The following is a 12739-nucleotide window of genomic DNA, read 5'->3' as shown; positions in this document are numbered from 1 at the left end:
TCTAATTAGATATTAATTGTCTTCTATAATAATTGGAAACAATCAAGAAATTTAAAACTCACCATTATTAAGATTGATTGTTGAGTATAATCAAATTAATAATTACCAATTACCATCATCAATGAATATAAGTCATGATATATTTTCATTAATATTTTCTGATTTCTGTAACAATCATAATCATCATTTAATTTATTTATTGTTTAGATTAACAGTAATTAAATTACATGATCAATCAATCAAAATGATCCAATGTAATCATCAATCATTAAATTATCAGATTACTTATTTAATTGTTAAGATAATTGTTGTTGTTATTTTGTTAATTATTTTTATTGTGAGGAAGAAGGAAAAAACTCAAGACATGATAATTAAGAGACGAAGACAATTAATTGATTAATTAATTATTACTGTCAATTGGAATCATTATATTAACTGGATAGTTTATTAATTGTCTGCTCAAGTTTTTTTAATGATTGGGAGTGAAAATCTTATGACTTTCATGAAATAATAATAATAATTAACTTGAAGTAATCATTGTAATTATCTTGATTGTGGTTGAATCACAATTATAAATCAGTTGATCTGATATCGTCGCCATCATCATTATCATCAGAATCATCTTAATGATTTGTCTTCATCATTTTTTTTTTCCTTATATTTCAGCTCATTACTTTTTTTTTGTCTTTCCTCTGATGATGATGATGAAAAAATATGCTCCAATTGTATCTTGATCATCAATCTTGATGGTTTATGATGATGATGATGGTGTTGGTGGGTGGGATGATGATGAGCAAGATGAAATCATCTTTCAAGAGTGATTCTTGTGGCTTTTGATATTCATCTTAGTAGATTAGCTTGAAATCCTTTCTTCTGGTCTTGATCCCATTCATGGGATAAATGAATGTTAACCACCAAAGGGAACCAACAACAAATCATCATCATTTTAATCATCACAATGATAACGGTAATCACTGTGATTATAATGATTATCATCTTCATCTTAGCTCTAGCTAGAGATGAGAGAATGAGGGAGAATTTCATTTTCTCTTAGTTTTTTTTTTCACTTTTTTCTCTCTTCTTTTCCATGTCACAATATATATTCCTTCATGCAACTAGATCCTGATTCCTTAAACTGAACTTTATGTTCAATCAAAAAAAAAGCTTTTCATCATTCATGTTTTTTATCTTAATGATGATGATAATGATTATCATTATTAATATTATGCTCGTCGTCTTTATTTCTTCGTCATTAGATTTCATGATTATTATCATGATTTTCTTGTTCCATTAGTAGAAACATCAATTGCACTCACCTACACCCACTTTCACCTTTTCCCCAATTGAACTTATTCCTTTGGGTTCATTAAACTTTTTGAGAATTATTTTTTTCACTTTCCCTCATCATACCACCACCTCAGCTCTTTCCTCCTCTTTCTTGGGTTGAAAGTTTTATCCTCATCATTTTGAACATGAGAAAATGTGGAAAAAAAAGTTCTAACAAAACTAATTAGAGTCCATGATGAGTTATGAAGGATTGGAAAGATGAAGGCAAAAAAAGAGATTGGGTGGAGCGGGAAGGATAAAGAATAATAATAATAATAAAAGGTGTTCGAAATATAAATAAACCATGATAATGAAAAAAAGATTCAGTTGATTGGTTTACAATAAGAAGTTCAAGTTTATTATTTTCCATCATATTTGCTTCTGTTCACAATTTGATAACATACACACTCGGTGCGTATATGTTATCACCGCCAGTATCTGAGAGACTCTGAGTAAATTTGTGATGAAGGAAGTAACAGAAAAAGTTCAGAGCCAAGATGAAATTCAAGTAACAGAATTGACGAAAAAAAAAAGAAAAAAGAAAGAGAGAGAGAGAGAAACGAACAAAATTTGAGCATCGAATGCAAGGTGATCCAGTTCAGTGGAAATTTTTTTTCTCTCAAAACTAATGATGTTTGAAATACTATTGAGAGCGAAACTCAAGGTAATAGATCTTGAATTACATGAGTTGTAGACTAGTTAAATTCTGAGTCAATCCCTCATGATGATCATCATGGTTGATATTTTTTTTTAATAACAACAACGATAATCAATACCTGATGCTGGTGATACTTTGAACTTATACTTATACATGTATTACATGTATGTTGATAAAGTTTAGTATGTGGAGGAAAACTGATAAACTCACCGACTGATAACTTTATTTTCATTGAGTTCATTTCAATTCTCACATGGGAATCATAATAGCAACATGATAACTGTGAATTTGTATTATTAATATTATTATTTCTACTCTTATTATCATTGTTAATAATCATGATGATGATTTGCAGAGAGTGATAATCAAGCAAAAACAAGTAACCAAACAACAACAACAATAATGATAATAACTCAGTTTCATGTAAATTTGAATTGATGGTAAGATGATAACCTACTGTTAATGATGAAGAAGATGATATAGATTTCACAATTCATCATCTTCATCCTTGTTAATGACATTGGATACATATGATGATGATAAAGATTCAATATCCATTGTCAACCCATTATGATTATCATGATTACTGTAATCATTATCATTATCATCATCATCTTTATCATCATTATATCAACACTTTCCCTCTCTCTCTCTCTATGTGTGATTATCATTATTGTATTTAATATCATTTCATCAATTGTTTTCATCATCATTATCATTATCACCCCTCATCACCATTTAAACACATCTTAGCATCTCAACAATAAATTACAAACATTTTTTTTCATTTATATATTTTGATAACTTGTAACTTCATCATCCTATTTATTATAATGATAATAATTTGATAGGAAACAAATTATATTATGTGAAAATAAAATCAACACATAATAATGATATTAATAAGTAACGGTATCCATTCAATTTACCTCCCACTTCCTCATCATCATCATCCTTATGATAAGATCCAATTACCAATCCAATTATATTATATTATTAACTATTGCAATTATATTATATTGTTACAGTTATCATCAACTCTAAATGACTTTAGTATTGAATTAAAAGTCATCAACAACATTTGAAAATTATGCTACATTTCAATTGTTTCCACTTCCTCCTTTCTATCACCATGACTATATGATCATTCATATAACATTTTGTTCATATGAATCGATTGGTATGAAATCGTAAATATTACGACAATAAACACCTAAAGCGATCTAATTATCGGATTTTTTTTACTCTTGTTCAGAAAATTTTCTTATCATTTTCAATTTATTCCCTGAGTTAATCATGTGACTCTCATGTATTTGGCATAATATCTGCTTGTATTTACTTATACAAGAGATTTGGGCAAGGATGCGGAGAGTCAAATAGGTTATCATCAACTTTTAATCATCTTGAGAAATGATGATTATAACAAACAGAGGATAAAAAACATGATCAACTGGGAAGATGAACAAAGTCATAGTCAAAGATTAACACTGAGTGGGAGTGAATCCATCATTGACCACTACCCCCTCTCCTCACTCCAGGGGACATAATCACTGATCAGAGATTACGATGTTGTTTGTTGTTACTATTTATTACCATCACGATCGGGATATAGTATTCAGATGATCATGAAAAATAAAAAAGAACAGGAAAAAAAACATAAAGTCTTGGATCTTGAATTGTTCAGATTCAACGGAATACTGATGTGACCATAGTGATGACCATCACTCTGTGAAACAATGAATCAATGAAATCAATCAATCTTAACCTGGATATTTTTTTCCCTGTTTGATTATCATTAATCAATTACAATCTTACAATGATCGATTAAGAACAAGGAATAAAAAAAAATAACCATTTTGATTAAGGCAATTCGTCTGACTAAACTTAACCTTAATTCAAATTTCGCGTCAAAAAAGACACGACTGAAAGTTCTGGTTCAGCATGGACACTTGTTCCTGAATATCCTGTAACGGGTTAAACACTAGTGTGACCACTTGAATGAACCTTAGTTTTAGAGTTAGTGAATCTTACGTATTTACTATCATGCAGTAATAGTAACATGATGATAATCAGAGATACTAAGCAATGAATAATATAGCCTGAGGGTGGAAGAAAATTCTTGTTTGAGAGAATTCAAAAATCGGAGATAAGTTTATTATCCATGATAGTCAAAAATTGAGAATTTCAATTTGATTTAAGTTTCCTTTTTTGTCCTCAACATGATCGTAAAAGATTGACTCTCATCATCATCATCTTTTTATCATCTTTGAATAAAAATTGAAATGAACAATAATATTACTCAAGAATCCAATAAAAAAACTCATTCATTTGCCTTAAGGTTATTCATTCAAACTCAATATCATCACCTACTTTTATTATTATCAAGTATTGACTCGTCTCAATCCCAAAGTATCATGATTATCCAGATAATATTAATAGTTAAATCAAACTTTTCCTCCATCAATCGGTATATATAATCAATATTATTATTCATTAATTACCTTTCAACATTTGATTAGCATTTCAATCAATTTTCATGATTAACTTGCATTTAATTTACCAGCAAAGTTCAAGTTGACATTTACCTGTGAATTATTTTTCCTAATATACTTATTTTTAATAGAAATCAATAAACAGTTCAATGATTTGATAAAGTTTCCAGAATTTTTCACCCTGTATTTCAAGGATGAATTATCATTTAACCATTTGATTTCATCATGATCACAGTTAATTATGATTATTTCAATTTGAATATTAATCAAGGATACAAAAGGGATTCTGAAAGCCCTCTTGAAACTGGTTAGGGAAATTGAATAGATAACAGAATGAGTTCTGTAAGTAATGGTGATTTTTTTTATTCAATCAGAATCGGTCATCATCATCATCATCATCATCATGGTCAATATTATATGAGAGATAATGTTAATACTATTACGAAAGAGTAAAGAAAAATAAATTCAAAGTAAAATGTCATTGGGAATTTTGAGATTTCTTTTCAGGGTGATTTCATTGAAACTTTTTATTCAGAGTAAACTTTTAGTAACATCATCATGTTTTTTACTCTTACACTTATCCAGGTATATAATACATGTATCAACCTATCAGGTAGTAATGATCATTGTATTCAAGTCTATGAAATTATCTTATTTGAAATCGTCAGAAAAATCTGGTCACCAACATTTACCTTAGTAGATTTCACGATTCTTTATCCAATAGTGTATATATATTGTATATATATCTGATTAGATATTATTATTATTTCAAAAATTGTTTCAAAATGTAAAAAAAAGAAAAGTTTTACTGACCAAATAACTTAGTCCAATAGTATTAGGTATTAATACACTGAATGTATTGAAGATGCAAATAACATTCTTCTTGGATAGAATTAGAAAGGTAGAATCTAAAAGAAATTCAATTTCTTTTGTTTTTTGTTCTAAATTATTTGCTTTTACTCAATTTACGATTTTACTGAAACTCTCAATATCTCCTCGTGGTGATTTCTAATCACTAGGAACAATTAGTTTTCATTGGAATTGATTGTTTAAATTTCCTTAACAAATGATTTAACTTTGATTTCCAAAGGATTAAATTGTCAAGACAAATACCCTCGGGGTCTATTCCATACATCAAATCATTCAATTCTAATCCAATGGTTATTTTAATTGTGAGAAATTGATTAAATGACTCATCTTATGATGATTAAATTTCCATTAGATTTTTGTATCTCTCTCATTATTTAATTACCATTTGATTTGTTAATGATGAAAAAAAAGTTCTATTGCTAAGTTTACAATCAACTCTCGTCAACAATTAAAGATTTTAATCAACTTAGATAATAACTATACATGGAACCTTTTGTTTTCCTTGATTCATATTGATTGTTGAATTGCTGTTGAAATGATCATTTTGTTGGATTTAATTAATTAACTATCAATGATTGGAAACTGTCAAGTCTCTTTGTGAAGTTGATTGTTCACAATTAATTCACAACTTGACTTGATGATGAAAAAGAAGGAGAAAAAATTAACTTGATATTGATGAATTTGATTAGGGAAATGCCTCTCTCACACTTTTCTTTCCCCCTTCGGTCATCACCTTTTCCTTATTGGACTCTCTCCCTTATATGTTAACCAATTACAATTAATCACCTTAGTATAAAAATCCTCTCTCACCTTAAACCAAATCACTGTTACAGATACATATACACAGTCAGTCATACACCCAATTAATTATTCACCTATTGTTGTTACTCTCTTCAAATTACTCTTAGTCGTTTCCGACTTCCTCCTTTACCTTAGTTCCTAATTCTCACCTCAGTTTATCCTTGTACGTGCTTTCCACTCTGTTCAATAAATCTCTATTAAGTTGTCACATCTCAGTATCTATTCTCGCGTTGGCGCCAAAGTCGATCGACTCTGTGCACCTCGTTTGATGTTAATAGGCTGTACCGATCTCGGTTACAGGTTTTTTGTAAGTGGCTTTGCCTCATCTCTCGAGTTAAACTCAAAACACTTACAAATGGTGGAGATGCCGATCCCTCGATCTTTATTCTTGTGATTTCAGTGCGTTACCCAAGTTTGTTAACCAACTCAAACCTGCCTAATTTCACATGCTTGCACGTTTTAAGAAGACATTCGTGTGTATACTATTCATTAAACGTGCGGCCATATTAAAGTGTTAATAGCGAAAGGCTGTGACAACGCCCGAGATAAAAGTGGAGTCTTCAGAATCAGAAGACGATAAAATCTCAACACCTTCTTTCAAAACCTTTCTGTGTAAATCAAAGTCCCTACTATCACTCAACGACTCATCTAGAAATTTTGCTCATTATCATCTCGCTCTTGATTGGGACGTTTCCAATCTAATATCTTTCAAAGACATGACCGAATCAACACCACCTACAATCAACGATTATATTCAACAAAATAAAGAGAATCTCTTCAAAATCTATGGAATCAGATCAGCAAAAGGATCTGATACCGCTTATGCTACAAGATCCATCCGAGAAGCAATGGAAACCGCGGCATATGTTTGTGGTGCAATCAACAAACCCTCTGACCTTAAAAAAGAAACCCCTTTTGACCCTAAATGGTTAGAAGTCCCCGAAATCTTCCGTCGAATGAGACAACATGGCCTAACAGAAGCCACAATTAGAAAGCTAATTGATGAAGAAGTGGTCTATGGAGGTAAGATACTCGATGAACGAGATTTGATTGATTTAAAGTTATCTAAGCTACAAATTAAAGCTTATATTTCATGTTTTGGTAAAAACGATGAGCAAGAAGGTGACTTTGAAGGTAACAATGAAGATGACGAATCATTATTTCATCATCATTACCCTAATGAAAAACCTCGTCATTCATCGCCTTACACCTTTGATGTAAGATTTGACTTTAGAAATGTCATTGAAGAATATGTGGAGAAAGAGTCGACGACTCTTTTCCAATGGTTAAATAAATTAGAAAGAAGAGTAATGCTAAGAGATATTCCTGATAAAATAGCAATAAAAATTTTGTCAGCTCAAGTTCCTGACAAAATTTTTGAGACAATTGAAAATATTAGAAGAGATAATATTCACATTAGTTTCAAATCTCTCATTAAAGAGCTTAAGGAGAGTTTTGTAGGAGAAAGTGAGATTGCAGAAGCAACAGAGAAGCTTTTTAATAAAAAATATAAAGGGACAAATCCTACAGAATACATTCATGAGCTCACCGAAGCCGCAAGACTAGTCATTCCAGGTATTCCCGATAAAGGAATCATTTTCCTAATTTATCATTTACTTCCAATTGATTTAAGCTTCTCCTTGCGTCACAGTCTCACTTGTAAATCGCTCGACTCACTCATTAAACATTTAATCATTTACAATAATCGCAGTAAACATGAATCAAGTTATTCATGCGAAGAGGGAAATTATTCATCACCCAATAGAAAATCTAACAATTCAACTAATTCCAAGAAAAGTTATTCATCCAATTCTAGAGGTGCTAATAATAATAATCGATCTAGATCAAACAACTATCCCTCATCACCTAACAATTCGGGTGGAGTCAAACAAGCGACCAATGCTCAATATCAAAATCAAAGCTCAAGTTCAAACAACAATCAACGTCAAGGTTATTCAAGATCACCTAGAGGTAGAGGTCAAAGAGGTAACTCAAGGAGACAATATAACAACAACAATTACAACAACAACAACAACAACAACGAACAACAATTATCAACCAAATCCACCCAATAATCAACAACAAAGTAATCCTACAAATCAACCTAATAATAATGATTATTGTCCAATGTGTACAACAAATGGACACAATTTAGCAAATTGTCCTCGTCGAGTTGCTGCCGAGAGACAAGAAGGTTACATGTTTGGTCAAATCACGAATCAACCGATAACTAATCCGTATCAAAGACCAAAAATTGTACTAAATGTTGAACATCAAGAAATCAAGTTCATTGATGCTCTACTTGATTCTGGTGCTGGTACAACTGCTATGAGAAAAGACGTAGCAATTAAATTAAAAATTCCTATTTATCAATCAACTCATGATTTTCTTGGTTTAGCTGGAAAAGATAGACCTGTGAGAGCCGTTGGGGTGACACAGTTGGTTTTTTCTGTCAATTTCCCGTTTAAACTGGACCCATTACGAGTATTTGTATTTGAGAATCTACCAACGGATATGATCCTTGGTAGAAACTTCTGGTTCTGGTCTAATACTAGGCTGGAAGCGATTCCTGGAAAGGGTTGGCTTCCAACGAGGAATGGTGCACCCCTCAATGTAACATTAAGGATTCCTAGTTACGAAAGTTTCAACTACCTTTTCAGGACTCAATTTCCAAAGACTTTTGGGCCGGCAAGGAACGTTACCAATGGTGACTCATCAGGATCTACCTTTACCAACTCATCAACCAATATTCAACCTATCCAACAATCATCATCACACAAATCAATAAAACGATCAGAGTCGAACGACTCTGAAGTTTCATTGACCAATCTCCCTCATCAATCAAAGAATCGAAAGATAAAAGATCATCATTTTAAAGTAACAAATCAACAATCTTCATCAACTTCCAATTCCAACATCCAACAAGACAGCAACGAAATCTATTTAGTAAATCTCTCCGATGAACAATACAACGAAATAATTAAACAGAATAAATTAGATAAAAGAAGAAACGAGTTTCCAGAGGAAATTTCTGATCTAAGATCAACTCTCAACAAAGGAATATCATCATCATTAAATAATCATCAAAAGCAGCAAATGAATCAATTTTTTAACAAGTTCGAATCAGTATTTTCAACACACAAATACGACCTGGGTTGTATTCCTGCTGATGTTGTTAACATTAAAATTGACCTTGGTCAACAACTAATTCCTAAATGTAACTATTATCGTCTTGGTCCCATGAAGAGGGAAATCATGGATAAAAAGATTGACGAGCTGATTGCTCATGGAATCATCGAACCATCAAATTCATATGGTGGCTCACCTGCGTTTCTAGTGGAGAAACCTAACAAGAAAGACTGGCGGCTAGTTACATCATTTCGAGAATTAAATTCATTAATGAAAACGAGAAGTTATCCAATGCCGAATGTGGACGATCACATTCAAGCATTGGCCGGTTATGAATATTTTATAACCGTTGATTTTGCCCAAGGATTCCACCAAATAGAATTACATCCCGAAGAAAGAGAAAAAGTCGCTTTCGTTATTGAAAAAGGTAAATTTCAATATGTTCGTTTACCTATGGGATTAGCTGATTCGCCTGCTTATTTTCAACAATTTGTCAACAAAATTTTTGGTAATCTACTTTATAAAAAATGTTTGGCTTACATCGATGATATAATTATATTTGGCAAAACCTTTGATCAATTACTTGATAATGCCGATGCAGTTTTTACAAAGATAAAAGAAATTGGACTTAAAGTGCAACCCGACAAATGTCACTGGGGACACAAAGAAGTCAAATTTCTAGGTCATATAATTTCGGGAAAAACAGTTCGACCTGATCCCGAAAAGATTGCAAGATTACAAGAGTTTCAACCTCCAAAAAATATAAAAGGCTTGCAAAGTCAACTTGGTTTGTTCAACTATTTATCGAAATTCGTACCTAATTATTCAACAATTGCATCTATTCTGTTTGAGCTCTGCTCTAAGAAAAATAAAAGTAAATTCGTTTGGAACGATAATCATCAAAAAGCTTGGCAGCATATTAAAAATGCTCTAATCAAAGATTGTCTACTCTGTCAATTCAATCCTGATGCTCAACATAAATTAATGGTTGATGCAAGTTCGATTGCCGTTGGTGGCATTTTACTACAATTAGAAGATAACGAATGGAGAGCGGTATCTTATTTCGGTCAAAAATTGGCTAAATATCAATTAGCTTATACGATAACAGAAAAAGAGTGTTTAGCTGTTGTCGTCGCTTGTCTTAAATATCAACATTACCTGTGCGGTAAACATTTTATCATCGTCTCAGATCATTGTGCTCTTTGTGCACTACCGAAAATCAATTTCAAATGTGTTCGATTACATCGTTGGGCTACAACTTTATCGCAATTCGATTACACAATTGAATATTCAAAAGGAGAAACTCATCCTGCCGATTGTTTCTCACGATCAAATGAATGGAGACATAAGAAAGTTGGAGAAATAAACGAAGATGATTTTTACAAATATTTACTATTTGCTTACGAGGTTAAAAGTAATTTAAATGGTCAAGTTAATGATGAATCATTTGGAATGATTCATCACAACAATTGGATCGATCAAGATCCGTCATCAATTAAATACAATGATGTCGATGATTTTCAATTAATGAAAAATACTAATAAGCAAGAGATGATTCTATTTGCTAAACAAATCGCTGATGAGATTGGAGAAAAGACTGGTCAACCCGAAATAATTGATGAGAAATTAATTTCTAAATTTATAATTAACTTGGATGGTGATAAAGATTCAACGGATAACAACGAGATTAAAAAGCAACAACAAAAAGATGATTTTTGTAAAAATATGAATAAACAACTGGCTAAAGGATTACTGGTTAAACATTTTACCTTAAGACAAGGAATTTTATATCGAAAAGGCAACAATAACAAAATTTCAATTGTTTTACCTTGTTCATTACAAGAAAAGGTTTTCAAAGAGTTTCACACAGAATCGATTGGTGGTCATTACAGTTACAAGCCTACGGCTAAACGAATCAAAGAGATTTTTTGGTTCCCGCAAATGGATGAATGGATTAAATCAAAAATCGCTAATTGTGAAACTTGTGTTAAATTTAAAACTAAAACAGTCAACGATCATAGACCAAGATCGATGCCGATTCCTGAGCAACCTTTGGAAAGGTTACAGATCGATGTTGTTGGAAAGTTTCATCGATCAAGTCAACAGAACGAATATTTATTTACTGCAGTTGATGTTTTCACTAAATTTGTATTTGCTCAAGCCTATCGGAATCAGAAACATAAAGAAGCAATTAAGTTTCTAAGCTATATAATTCAATTCATTGGTCATCCAATTACAGTCCAAGTCGATAATGGACCTTGTTTCCGATCCAAGGAATTTAAACAGTTCGCTGATGATAATAATATTAAATTACAATTTATTACACCATATAGACCTCAATCAAATGGTTTGATTGAAAGGCTAAACGGTATTTTGGGAAACAGAATCAACATGTTTACGGTGTTACCTAAAGATTGGGATTTATGGATTATGAATCATGTTTTGGCTTACAATTCAGCTTATTCAGAAGCATTGAAAACAAGCCCATTTTATTTAATGTTTGGTAAATTACCCAACACTCCATTGATGAACGAGTTTTCAATCCAGTCAACAACCCTAACAAATGATGAGCTTAATCAACTTCGTGATGAACACAAGCAACAAATGATATTGAAGCAACAGAATCGCAAAGATTTGACTCAACCCGAACCCCCTCCCTATTCTAAAGGAGATAAAGTTACACTCAGTGTCAAAATTCAAAACAAATTACGGGGTAAGAAACTAACAGCTCCTTATAAAGGAGAATTCATTATTCTTGAAGTCTACGATTCAGCTGCTCTAATTGTTAACAAAAAAGGTGACAAGAAAATGGTAAATTTCGAAAATCTAAAAAGAATTGGTGAACAAACAGAGATTGAAGATCTAACTAATTTAGAAGAATCAAATTCTGATTCTGAAGTTTCAGATGAAACAGACAATTAACCTAATTCATTCTCTCTCGTTCTCTCAATTTAAATAATATTCAAACTTATCATAAGTATGAATACTATCTCCTTTTCTCTCAAAATTTAATCTTATTTAAATTTCTCTTACGTTCTCATTCACATAAAGAAGCAATTAATAGACCTCTTTCATTTCCTCTTTCGATTAGTATAAAAGTCGAACGACTTTTATTTCAATTTCTCTCTCTCTTCTTCATACAGAGTTAGAAGATACTTAGGTATCAAAAGTCAATCGACCCTATCCACCTAATCAAAAATTAGAACCTCCTGTAATGGTCAAAAGTCTGTCGACTTTTCCATTCAACCTGGATTGTCCAAACGGCAACTCCTTATTCCAAAGATTAAGTGAAACGATACTTGATAAACCAACCTGAAAAAGAAAGCGAAACAAGGAACAAAATTTCAATTAATCAATTAAATTAACAAATTAAAAGTAAAACAAATAAAAAGACAACTTTTAGAGTGAACAAGGTAATCAGGAAATATCAAGCTATCAATTCAATTCAATCTTAATCCTTTAT

This window comes from Panonychus citri, unplaced genomic scaffold (assembly GCF_014898815.1).
Source record: "Panonychus citri isolate SS breed McGregor unplaced genomic scaffold, ASM1489881v1 Contig00119, whole genome shotgun sequence".
Classification (NCBI taxonomy): Eukaryota; Metazoa; Arthropoda; class Arachnida; order Trombidiformes; family Tetranychidae; genus Panonychus; species Panonychus citri.
Note: the sequence above shows the minus strand (reverse complement) of the source record.